This window comes from Jaculus jaculus, chromosome 12 (genome assembly GCF_020740685.1).
Source record: "Jaculus jaculus isolate mJacJac1 chromosome 12, mJacJac1.mat.Y.cur, whole genome shotgun sequence".
NCBI classification, from domain to species: domain Eukaryota; kingdom Metazoa; phylum Chordata; class Mammalia; order Rodentia; family Dipodidae; genus Jaculus; species Jaculus jaculus.
In genome coordinates, this window is record NC_059113.1 from 27,757,433 (window position 1) to 27,770,357 (window position 12,925).

A 12,925-nucleotide genomic window follows, 5' to 3' on the forward strand; every position below is an offset into this window, starting at 1 on the left:
AGTGGCCCCACCCAGAAAAGTAACAGGAGGAAACAGGCAAGCACATATCATGCCAATTTACACAAGACATTAAAGTACCACTTCCATAAATAAGAATTATGAAGCCAATTAAATCAAGTTCCAAGGGAATGTATTAGGTAAGGGGTAAAATATTAATTGGTCCTGCCTTATAGACTTATCTTCAAGGATAAACAGAATTAAGACACTATAAATAAAATATTTGCATGGTATAGAAACAAATCTACTCTAATTGAAACCATTTAGGGGTGAAAGGGCCTCTGAAAGTGAACTAAAATGGCTAAGGATAATAACTATCCCTGAGCCTGGAGCAGAAAAGCAGGTTCTCCCTTGTCTCTTTCTGCCTAAAGGAGTCTTTTCAGCCTCTGCTTTGCTAGAGGCCAGAATTGTCAGATGGTCTGGTCTTTCCTTACCATCTCTTCCCTAAAGGAGTTCCCCCTTTCCTAGAAGAGATAATCACCCCCATCCAAGAAGGAACATTCCCTTTTCTGAACACCTGAGTTGGAGGATGGACTAACCAACTCAGCTCCTATCCAGTATACTCCTCCCAAAAGATACCAATTAGGGTCTCTAAATGGGCTTTCCCATTTCTCAGAACACCCTTTTGTCAGGAGCTGTTGCTTGGTTTCTTTTCTTTAAAAAATTATTTATTTATTTACTTATTTATGTATTTACTTGAAAGGGAGAAAGAATTGGTGTGCTACAGTCTGTATCTACTGCAAATGAACTCCAGAGGAATGTACCACTGTGTGAATCTGGCTTACATGGATCCTGGGGAATCTAATCTGGGTCCTTTGGCTTTGCCAATAAGCGTCTTAACTGCTAATCCATCTGTCCAGCCTATTGTTTCCTTTACTTAAGCTCTGTAATAAAGTCTTTCTAAATTTTATCCTCTGTTTTGGGGGTTTAATTCCTCAAACTTCAAAAAAGACAAGAATTCAGAGGCCAGTCACTCAGTGGAAGCTTCATGTGACAGTGAGTGTCCAACACTTCTAACTCCTTACTTACTGTCCAACCAAGAACTGAGAAAGACCCCATCACTCTCAATGCTAAGTTCAAATTTTGATAATATAACTAGATGACATTGGTCCCTGAAATTATGCCTCTGAGAGATAGCATAATCTTGCTTTGCAGAACTTTCTCTATCATATGCAGTCTGTTTGGGACAGCAGAAGTGCATGACTAGGCAACCCTTTCTGCATACATAGTAGGAGAACAATTGCATGAAATGTGTTTACAGTTACAAATGCTTCCAAATAAGCAGCATGATATAAATCAGTGCTTGAGCAGTCACCCAGTGAAGTCTACCCAGGCTTGACCTTCATGTCCAAAGTCTCACTGTCAAGGTTTCCCATTTTCAACCCCATTTGCTTGAACAGTGCAATCCTCAGATGGAGTGCTTAAAAGTCAAGATTTCTGGCTTCAACTTGAATTTAGTAAATCACAAGGAAATGACCAGGGAATTTAAATTATATTAAGTAAGCCCCAGGGATTCTCACGCATATGCTTAATTTAAAGGCATATGAAGTGGAGAAGGGGAGGAAAGGAAGAGCTCAAGATGTCACTTTTCCTTTTAGCACAAAAATTTGAGTGGCATTTATTTTTTCCTTGGGTAGATCAACAGTCTGTCTCATATCTCCCTCTGGGATGTGATTTCTGGCCTGCAGCAGTGAGTGGTTTCATCAAGTGACCCACAGACTCATCCATCTCTTCTGGTAATTAATTCTAATACGGCTCTATCTAATACAAAGAAGAAAGACCCTGTAGGGCACAGTTTTATAAGATATTGCAAAGCCTAATTGAAATTCTTTACCTTGTTTTGAAAACAACCTTTCCTTGAGGGGTTTGCAAATATTTAATAGCAATAAAATGCATCTTAGCAGCTCTAATTTTGGCCATGGAATATTCCCAAGATATGGCTGCATCTCCTGAGGTACTTGGCAGAAAGAGTCGAGCTGAGCACAGCTCCTTGAGTCGCAGATACAATGAGAGCTGGAGTAGAAGTAGCCAGCACCGCTCTGATGTTCAGGGTGGGCCAGGTGCTCTTCTGAGCAGCTCTGTGCAGGTTTGACGTTCCCTTTATGGGGATGGAAACTAAAGCATAAGGGGGAAGTTTAGTAACTCCCTCCAGGATCAAGGTGGCAGTTAAACTAGACAGCCTTTGGGCGATTTGCCTTTAATCCTACACTGACTTTCCCTGGTTGTTGTCTGTTTGGCACCCATACTTTCCAAGTGGAAAAGGAGAGGGTAGAGAAGGGGGCAACAAGGGTCCCACGGCCAGGTGACAGCTGAGCTGCAGGGAAATGCAGCTGTTATCGTTACCTTCCAGTTGCTAGGACAAAACACCTGACCAGAAGTAGCTAATGGGAAGAAAGGATCTATCTTGGCTTACAGTTTCAAGGGGAACTTCATGATGGCAGGGGAGAGCATGGCATGGGCAGAGGCTGGGCGTCACCTCTGCCACAGCAGGTGGAGAACAGCAGCAAGAGAGCGACCATAACTTTAGCAAGGTGGAACCAGCCAGAACACCCCTAAGCCTGCCCCCAACAACACAGTTCCTCCAGCCAGGCTCACCTCCAAAATTACCAGCAGTTGGGGACCAAACATTCAGAGCATATGAGTTTATGGGGGACATCTGCTTCAAATCACCACTGTAGCCTTCCCTGTCTATTTCTCCTACTCCATGGTCTAGAAACAGTTCTAGAGCTAGAAGGAAAAGCCTGGCATCCCCTGAATCTGAGATAACCCCCAACTCCCACTCTGCTATGTCAACTTTGCATCCATTCAGTAGTCTGTAAAGAAGCAGACCAAGGAAGGGAAGTGTCTCTAGATTTTTCTGAATTTCCTAGGGTGCTGTCAGGTCTCTTCCTCACGTTGTTTGTCTTGTGTAGCTTAGAAACAACTTTTCTCTTTAGCTTAGTAAAACTTTCCATGGGAAGCTTTGAGTACACCTGAGGCGTGTCCTTAAAGCAAGGAAGTTGAAGGATGTGGGGAGTCAGGACTATGTGTCTCGCCTTCCTTTTCTCCCCATCATGGTTTATGTGTCCTAGGCTTTCCTGTGGCTGGGTCAGCTTAGGTGGGTAAGTAGGAAGATCCTTGCTTTCTGAGTCTGAGCATACAAAATCCAGAAAAAGTATTTTTTCCCCCCAGTAAGGTAGAGGCAGTCTTTTCTGGAGGTACTGAGAACCGGCAGAGCCTTAAGGCTTACAGCTCCAGTTCCCAGAAGTCCAGCCTTCCCACAAGACTTCTCTCCCTGCACTTTGTTGGCTTGTCAACTTTCTATTCAATATCATCAGATCCCAATGCTTGTTGTTGGATTTGACCTTAATAAATTCCAGGCTCTTGCTAAGGCCCTCCTATAAAACTATTCAGTTTAATTTATTAAATCTAAGTGCAAAGTCACACGCTGTAAGTTTACCACACCTCTTTACTCCCACAGAAGCCACCTGGCCTTGTAACCATAGCTGGCTAGTAATGTTATAAAAGGATTCCCGACACTTATACAACCCATTAAGTATTTATTATTTTAGTCAGATCCCATTGCGCAAAACTCCAAAGTCCTTTTCTGTACTCTATAAGAGAATTTTGTTGTTAGGGAATGTTACGTTAAAAATAATGAGCTGTCAAGTGGAGCTTAGAAATCATTCAGTTATGTAGTTTTCAGTGTAGCCTCTATCCAAATTAAAGGAACACCACTTTGGTATGCAAATTCATTTAGTGTGGTCCAAGCCTTAAACTTTGGCCTTTTTGCAGAGATGAATTCTTATCTTAGTTTTTCTCTGCACACTTCCTTGAATAATTTCATTCAACAATGACTTCATTGTACACCTGGAAGCTGTATAATTGCTATGTTGCAGCAAGTCCCAAAATTATCTCTATAATCAAAACCCTTACCTTAGCCTCAAACCTGTGTGCCTGCATACTGAATTAGCTGCTCATTTGACAGTATTACATGGAATGGGCTCATTTTCATGCAAATGTACCTCCCATCCAACGCTGTTTATCCCATGACCCTCCTTTTTCCAGTGAAGCTACCTGGACATGCAGTACATGGGCACTAGGGACAGTGAAGGTGACATTTTCCCTTCCCCTCCCCCTTCCCCATATCACACAATTGCAGACTGCCCTAAAGCATGCTGATTACCTGTAGCCCCTCCTTCTTACATTTTCATCTACTCTGTTCTACAAAACTGAATTGTGTTCCCATGTCATCTCATACATCCAGTCACAATGTGCTAGCTCTTGAGGATGGGAAGCCCATCCTCAGCTCTAGAAATGCTCCCACGCAGCGCCATAGGAACCCATTCTCTTGCCACGACTCATTCAGATGTGGACATGCAATGCTATTCAAAGATTCCATAGGAAGTACTGTGAGTTCAGCAGAAGTTTCCGAGCAGTATGCTCTGCTGGAGAAGGCCCTGGAGATGATGATTCTCTGTATAGTCTCACACATGGGTCTGTGGTGGAAATGATTCTCTGGATCGTTTTGTACATAGGCCAGAAGGTTGCAATGGCTATATCTTCAGAATGAAATTAGCACAATGAATGACCAGCCAAGAAAATCCAGCAAATGTTCAAAATGGGAGTTCCTGTGACTCTGAAGGCTTTCCTCTTTCTGGACTAAATACTTGATTAAAAAAAAAAAAAAGAAATCCATTTATTCTTAGAGACTCTTTAATCAGTCTTCCATTATTTGTTACAAGAATCTCTGTATGATTCATCCTGCTTATTGTAATGAGATGTGTATGTCCCCAACACCACCTTCTTGCTGCCGTGTTAGGATGAGTTTATTGCTCACCTGGATTAACAAAACAATCCTCCTAGCTGGTGTTGCTGCCTCTAATCTCAACCTGCTATCATCCATCCCCTGCAACTGATAATGTGATCAGCCCAATAGCGGAAACAAAATAAAAAATCTGCTTATACCACACTCATGCTCAACTTTTTCAGGGTTTTCTTTATTCTTATTTTTTTTTAATAATTTATGCTTATTTTATTGATATTTCTTTATGGGAAAGGGTGAGATTCAAGAATGAAGAAGGGACCAGATTTCCCCGTCTCCAGGTAGAGGCCGAGGCAGAAGCCCCAAACAGCAGAACATACAGCTGTACCTTGGTCCTGTTTTAGCCTCCCCATCAGATGGTGTGGACAGAAGCACAGAACCTTCAAGGTCAGTATCATGGTCCAAGCCCATTGCAGTGATGGTATGGTAGTTTCTGCAAGGCAGGAAGAGCTGCTGCCTTGCCAACATTGAAAGCTTAGGAGGTTCGTCGTCCACTTCTCCCTCTCTAAACAACACTCCCAAATGGACCAGAGAAACCAAATTATCACAAACAGAAGGCTTGTTATAAGAGGAGATACACAGGTTGGCTAGAGGAAAAAAAGCTGTATTACTTGCCATTAATCAGAAGTCCTTGGCATATTACTGTTCAGTGTTATTCATGATTATTCCTGAGGCTGAGTGATTTGCTCAGAATGATTACCTCCCCTGGGATTGTCACATTTCCCACAGAAACTTCCCTGCTATGGATAGCTTTTCAAGGCCTCTTGAAATTGTTCAGGTGGGTTTATGACCCCAGCTGGACTAGAAGATATCACCAAGGAGCTTTTGAACTGGAACCAAGAGGCAGGCTGTCTGTTTAAAGCTGCTAGTGCGGTTGTTTCCTTCCACAGAAACTGGAAGATCAGAGAATGTAAATAAGAAAAGAGGGGGAAAGATGGGGGAGAGAGAGAAAGAGAGATAGAGGAAGAAGAGGAGGAGGAAATAGGAAAGATGCCTATCAGGGTGTAATTTTTTCTGATTATAGTTGCTCCCAAGACCTGGATATATTCCTGTGCCCAGATTCTCAGAGGTGCCCCAGCTCTATAACAATTCTTCTCCTTCTCCTCCTCCTCCTCCTCCTCCTCCTCCTCCTCCTCCTCCTCCTCCTCCTCCTCCTCCTCCTCCTCCTTCTTCTTCTTCTTTTTTGCCTCCTCTTAACTCCTTTTTCTTAACTTAAGCTATTTCTAATTGATGTTTGTGATACCGGAATCCATAGTATCCCTTGCCACTATATCTGTCTCCTTTCATATCCTTTAACTTCCCATGGCTCTACAGATCTTAGAGCCTGGCTTCATGTTTCTCTCTCTGGCTCTCTTCCAGGGATACTCATTATGATGGTTAATCTGTATTGTCAACTTGATTTGCTCTGGAATCAACTAAGAGACATGCATGTGGGCTAGTTTGAGAGGGTGTTTCCAGGAAGGATTAATTGAGGTAAAAGACCCTCCCATAGAACAGGCAGCCCTTCAGTTGGCAGCTGTTATAAAAGGACAGAGGGGAAAGCAGTGGTGCTTTCTGCCTGGCCACCCTCCTTGCTGTTGAGTGCACCTACCCCGTTGCTGTCACTGCCGCCATTCTTCTGAGACACCCCAGGACCCAGCTTTCTCAGCCTTCCATGTGGACTGGAGACCAGTGACCTCCCCAGAATCCTCCAGGCCTTCAGGAGCAGAGTGTCACTGCTGATGCAACGAGGCTCATGGAAGGGGCGGCGAGCGGGTTCTAAGCTTCTCCAGGGCACAAAAAGCCACTGTTAGACGGCCCAGCCCTTGTCGTGTGTCGACTTTATAAATGCCCTGTGTAATATGTATCTTCTATGTGCCCTGTTCCTCCGAGGACCCTGACTACTGTACCCATGTTCTCCATCTCTCAGTTAGTTTATGAAGTCATATTTACAGTTCGATCTCAAGACCCTGCCTGTGCTCCTGCAGTGCCTCATACATACCCCTCCCCTCCCCCGTAAGTGCCGGTGTCTCATGCCTTACGCGAAGTTAGATATCTAGTTCCTTTGGGGCCATATAATTTTGTCTCTTTCTCCAGTTCCTAGAAATCCATTTATTTGATAAATAATTCTTGATTGACTACTTTAACAAATGATCCAATTCATCATATAAATGCCATATAGAAACCTGAGTGCATTTGATACCCCAGTGAATTAGTGATGTATAAATTAATAAAATACTAGATGGTAAACTTCCTGGAAAAAAATGACATATATATTCTCTTGATGGGATTGAGAATCACTATATCCCTTTTGGAAATTAATATAATAATATATACCAAATGGGTTGAAAATGATTATTCCAAATATGAATTCCTCTTCTTTGTACTACAAATAAAAATAAATCTTAAATACTACATACTAAATGTTAAAGTATAAAACTGCAAAGGAATAAATTTGGGATGCTTTTCTAAATGTTAAAGCAGAATTTTAAAGCCTAGAGGACCAAGAAGCAAAAATGAAAAAATTGTTTTGATTTGTCATCACAATTATATTTCTTTCATCAAAGTTTTACTCTTGATGTTATAAGGCTTAGTAAGAGAACAATCAAGAATGATTCTCAGCCGGGCATGGTGGCACATGCCTTTAATCCCAGCACTTGGGAGGCAGAGGTAGGAGGATCGCTGTGAGTCTGAGGCCCTCCGAGATTACCTAGTGAATTCCAGGTCAGCCTGGGCTAGAGTGAGACCCTACCTCACCCCCCCCAAAAAAAAGAATGATTCTCCAGGGATGGAGAGATGGCTTAGCCATTAAAGCGCTTGCCTATGATGCCAAAGGACCCAGGTTTGATTCCCTAGTACCCTCTAAACCAGATGCACAAGGTGGCACAAGTATCAGAAGTTTATTTGCAGTGGCTAGAGGCCCTGGAATACTCATTCTCTCTCTTTCTCTCTCTCTGTATCTTATCTTCCTCTTTTTCAAAATAATAAATAAAATATTGAAAAAGAATGATTCTCCATATTATAAGATAAACTATAGTATAAATTACAATGGTAAATAGTCATGGGCTCACACTGTTATCGAGAGATGGCTCTGAGAATGGGTCAAGCACCCCCTGCCTCCAACCCAATCTCAGATCCAAGCATGTTGGCAGCTCAAGGATTGAAAGCATTATACCCTTGAGAACAACTAGAAGAGCTAAGCCATTTCCCAGGCTGTCTGAACTTCCCTCTCCCTCCACACAAGATCTTAAACTTCCAGGAGAGGTCCCTACATTTTATACCATACCTTGCTGGGAACAGCTAATTGGAAACCTCACCCAAAGAGGCCTCTGCCGGGGACCCTTGCTGGTCATTCCAGGTGACTGCCGCGGGGTTTCTCCGTTGTTCCTGCTGGATGTTGTTCAGGGCCCAGTTTGACGCTCTGCTTTTTATCTGCTACTTTCCATTTCCTCTCTTACTTTTGTTTGCTATACCCCTAACAAACTCACTCATCCAAAACCATTGATAATTCTTCCAGATATAACATATACCAGCCTAAAAATTCCTAAGATATAAGATTCAGTACATTTGATTGAAAGTCATTCTATTCACGTGTCTTCACTTGGTGAATTTTCATAATGATTTATGGACATTTGCCCTGTTGTGTGGGAGGATGAAGCAGCTGTTCACTGACTTGGCTTTTGCCTGAGCTAACAAGAGGCAAGCAGCTGTGGCTAATGGACAATAATTGCTCATAGATCATTCAGTTAGCCTTGAAGTGCATTCTGGTATTGTCAATAAAGACTGACTAGAACCTCAGTACCCATTGCTGCTCTTCCTCTTCTCAGGGTCTGCCCTCCAGGGGCTGGGCTTTGTAGGGAGATAGTTCTGCATGGTATAGTTGGAGCACATTGCATGAGATGAGGCTGATGCTATTCTAAATGGCAGTAACAAAACATCCACACAGTGACACAGAAAGTTGAGTTTGTAGGCAGCTCAGGAGAAGAAAACCAGGTTCAGAACAGAGTTGTGCTTGATTGGTTCCCAACTGTCTCTCCCTCGCTGCTCCTCCAGCCTGACCTTGAGACCCTCATTACAGGGCTTCTAGGAAGTGAGAATCCCTCAATAACACAAGGTGAGAAGAACATTATCCAGGACTGTGGGCAGTTTGAAGGAGGACCATGGTTTCCAAACTTCATCTCTGTTGAGCAGGCTACATTCTTGAGCACCAGTCTGGTTGGAAGGATTTGAAAGCAGATCTCTGAGGACCCTCCAGCTGTGAGATTCTCTAAATACTATATGAAATTGGTATCATTTTAGACCAACTTTCTTTAAGCCTAAATTGCATTTGGGACATATTTGTGATTGTTGGAACACTTAGTCCCTTCTGAGCCTATCTTCTGAGTTTGAGTGCAAAGTTAAAATGACAATGGGACTGAAATTAGAAATTGGATAATTAGTGAACTGTGCATTGGAATATTTTTAATATATTGCAAGTTTCAGTTCATATACCACAACTTAATTGAATTTGCCCTAAAGCCCTTCAATTAAAAAATGTGCATAAACTAGCATTTTCAAGATAAATGTGGGTCCTGACCAAACTCCAAGAAAATAAAATGGTAAGTTTTTGAAAGGTTAATAACATTTTTCTAATCAAAGCAATAATGGACATGAAGAGGCTATTTTCTTCCTTTTGGTGTGGGAATGTTTGATCCTGATCCTCCCCTCCCAGGAGCAACCCAGAACTCTCAGGAGTTCAGCTAAGAAAGGAACAGATTTTGAACCACTGGGGAAGTGGAATCCCCCTGGGCTGAGCACATGATCCATCTAACGTCTCAGCAAGCTCAGGTAGCACTGACCACAGAGCTCTGCACACACTGGCCCTTCCCAAGTGTTGTTGTTTCCTTCTTGTTGCTGGGCCAATCCCCTGACCAAAAGCACCTCTCTCTCTCTCTCTCTCTCTCTCTCTCTCTCTCTCTGATTCTTTCTCTCTGTTGCTCTCAAATAAGTAATAAATAAATAAAATAAACATTTTTTTTTAAAAGGAACCTGTTATATCCCAGGAGGAAGAGAAGCCCAATTTTGTAATTATTTTCTGGAAGAATGGAATATTGGAGACAGATTCTCCATTATTCCAAGCCTGGAAGCCAGGGAGCCTGGGAACTGATCTGTTGAACTCATGAAAGGAACAGTTGTAACAGGTACCTTTAGCAAAGGAAATGGAGGAAGCAAAGGAAATTGATATCAGGACTATAGGCCTTATGGCTCAGTACATCCTTACCTGGAGATGAACAGGAGTGATCCTTGGCCCTCAGTATAACAGGAATCAACTCCAAGGAACAACTAACTGATTATATCCAGAGTCATCTGGATCAAAGTATGGAGGAAAATGAAGACCTCAAGAAGGATCCAAGAACCAACAAGAAGCCAGAGGCCTGCAGGGGACAAAGGAGTCCTGGCAGCAGGTCACACCTCTTCTTCAGCACCAACCAGAACTCCTGAAGGCAGACGTGGACACAAATGGGTGTGCATCTGCAGGGGAATCTGGAGGAGCGCACCCTCTGATAGAGTACAAAAGAGAACGGAGGCAGAATGACTGCCTTCTTCCTTACCAGGAGCGCTGAAAGGAGCCCTCCGGAAACCTTCAGGGGCCATCGACCAGTGGGTGGATCTGGAACAGGGACTCTGACACATGCTCACTGCGTGAAGAGAGAGGCAGATGCGGTGACCCGCTGCAGCAGCACAATTCTCAAAGCAATGTTCTCCTCCTTCCCAGGGAACAGCAACCTGCACCTTTGTGGATCTGCTCTCTGCAGCCGGTGGCTGTGATTCCCAGCCCTGCTCCACTGACCGCTTGGACAACGGGCAGCACTCGTACATCATGAAGACACAGAGAAACAGGAAAGGAAGGCTTGGGTCATGTCACCTAGAGCACAGGCAAATAATGTATTCCAGAAGTCCTCCTACTTCAGAGTTGACTCACTCCCAGAGTCCTCCATCCATCCACAGTACCTGCTCTAGATGGCTCTATTTCACCAACTTGCCACTTCCCGTCCTTCATAGGGGATATAACAAAGAGGTTGGGGCAGGTGAATTTGAAGGATTTTAAAGTGGCTACTGACGAGGAAGGAATCACCAGTTGACTTCAAAACACTGGATCCTGAGCGTGGTCCTGTCGATGAGGAAGTTCTCCGTGATGACTATGCCGTCTCTGGATAGGAAGGGAAAGTTGTTGCCTGAGTAGAAGTAGATGTTGGAGAGAATTAATGCTGAATATCCCAACCTGAGTACTGACTACTTCTCTCAACTGAAGCCAGAGCACACTCGGAAGTTTCTAATCTGTGCGGTCAAAATAGATGTTTCTCCAAGTCATGGAGCATCCCTGTTTCCATGCTTGGCATATCTGGGACTTAAAATCTGTGTCTAAATGAAGAACGTGGGTTCAGCTAGAGTGCCTTGCCTGTGGAACACTGCTTTGTTCTGCTCTCAGGACAAAAGCCTGCTCCTGTAGGGGCATGTGTGCCATGATCTGGAACCTGGAATTGGATGCATTGCTCTTGTGTGTCAGCGTTAATTCTGCTGGTCTCAGAGGCTACTGCAGAGTGCCAGCATTTGGGCTCACACACGAGCAAAGGTCCCAGCTTCCCCGCTTCTCTTCAGATACCGAAAACCAAGAGAAACTCATGGGGTCAAACCAGCAATGAAAGCAACGGTGATCTATTTAACTGGACGTGCTGGTGCTAATTTTTGACGGGATGGAAAAGAGGCTACCCACATTGTGCTATACCATGCATCTGCTAAACCCATACTCATGACCTTGGGCTGACTGTTCTGGTCTTCACTGGTTCTTCAAATTGTATCTTAGTCCATGGAAGGTCTATTTCATGTACTGCTAGTATGCTCTGGGACACTTGCTTCATAGTCATTTTCTTTAGACCAGTGGTCTTTGTTTTTGAAATGAATAAAGAGTGACTTCCTAAAAATGCAGACAGGTATGGAAAGGAGCTGCTACCTACCTCATGCATCTCTGCTGCAGTTAAAAGGAGACAGACCATTGAATTCAGCATTGCTTTTATTTTTATTTATTTATTTGAGAAAGGAGAGAGAGAGAGAGAAATAGGCATAACAGGACCTCCAGCCACTGTCAACGAAATCCAGATGCTTGCATCACCTTGTGCATCTGGCTTATGTGGGTCCTAGGGAATCAAACCTGGGTCCTTTGGCTTTAGCAGCAAGCACGTTAGCCACTAAGCCATCTCTCCAGGCCAACTTCAGTGTTTCTTTGTGAGTTATGTGTAGTGAGCATGACTTACTTGTCTTCCCCTCATTTCAAAGCTACAGCTATTTTCTATTAAATGTTTGGTGTAGACCCATCCTTTAGGGTACAAGAGAACCCATGAAGCATGGAGTGTGAGTTGTGGCCATCAAAGTTGATTCAAGGGAAAGAAACCTAGAATCATTTCCCATGTGCAACCTTGTCAAGTATGGATGCTGAACTTTTCAGCTTCCTGAGGTCACTCAATAATTTTTTTTTTTTAAATTCATCCACCTTGCACTATCAGCCACCATTATAATTTATTAACACATGTCCCAAACACTCTGTGGCCACCAATGTACACTGCCAAACATAAATCCAGAGCGGGACAGATCAATTTTGGCTTCTTGATTTGTCTCTGTTCCTTTTCTCTTTTCAGCAATTTGAACAGACTACTCTCTGAAACTCTGAGATAACATCATGTTGTTTAATATAGACATACCTTTCAAAATAGCTCATGTTTGGAGAATTGTTTTGCACTAGTTTGCTCTAGTCAGAGCATTTTGTCAGTTTGTATAACTCATGTGAAATCTACATGATCCCACATTCTATTAATGTGTCCATTTCCCACAGAATCCAGTAGCTTTTATCTAGCTTTTTCTTACCATTTCTTATGGTTTCAGAGCAAGTTTTTTTATTATTTTTTTTATTACAAGTACACTAGTGACAGCTAATTCCTACCCAATTCCACCCTGCTGGGTTTGTTCTGGAAGCAGTTGCATGCAGTCTTGCTGTTTGTGCTCCTAAAAGTAAGAGTTCAAAAGACTTGATGCCTTTCATGTGAATTTAACTGGTATTCTGGTGAAAAATGATTTTCTTCAGATATAACTGGGAACATTTGAAAAAGTCAG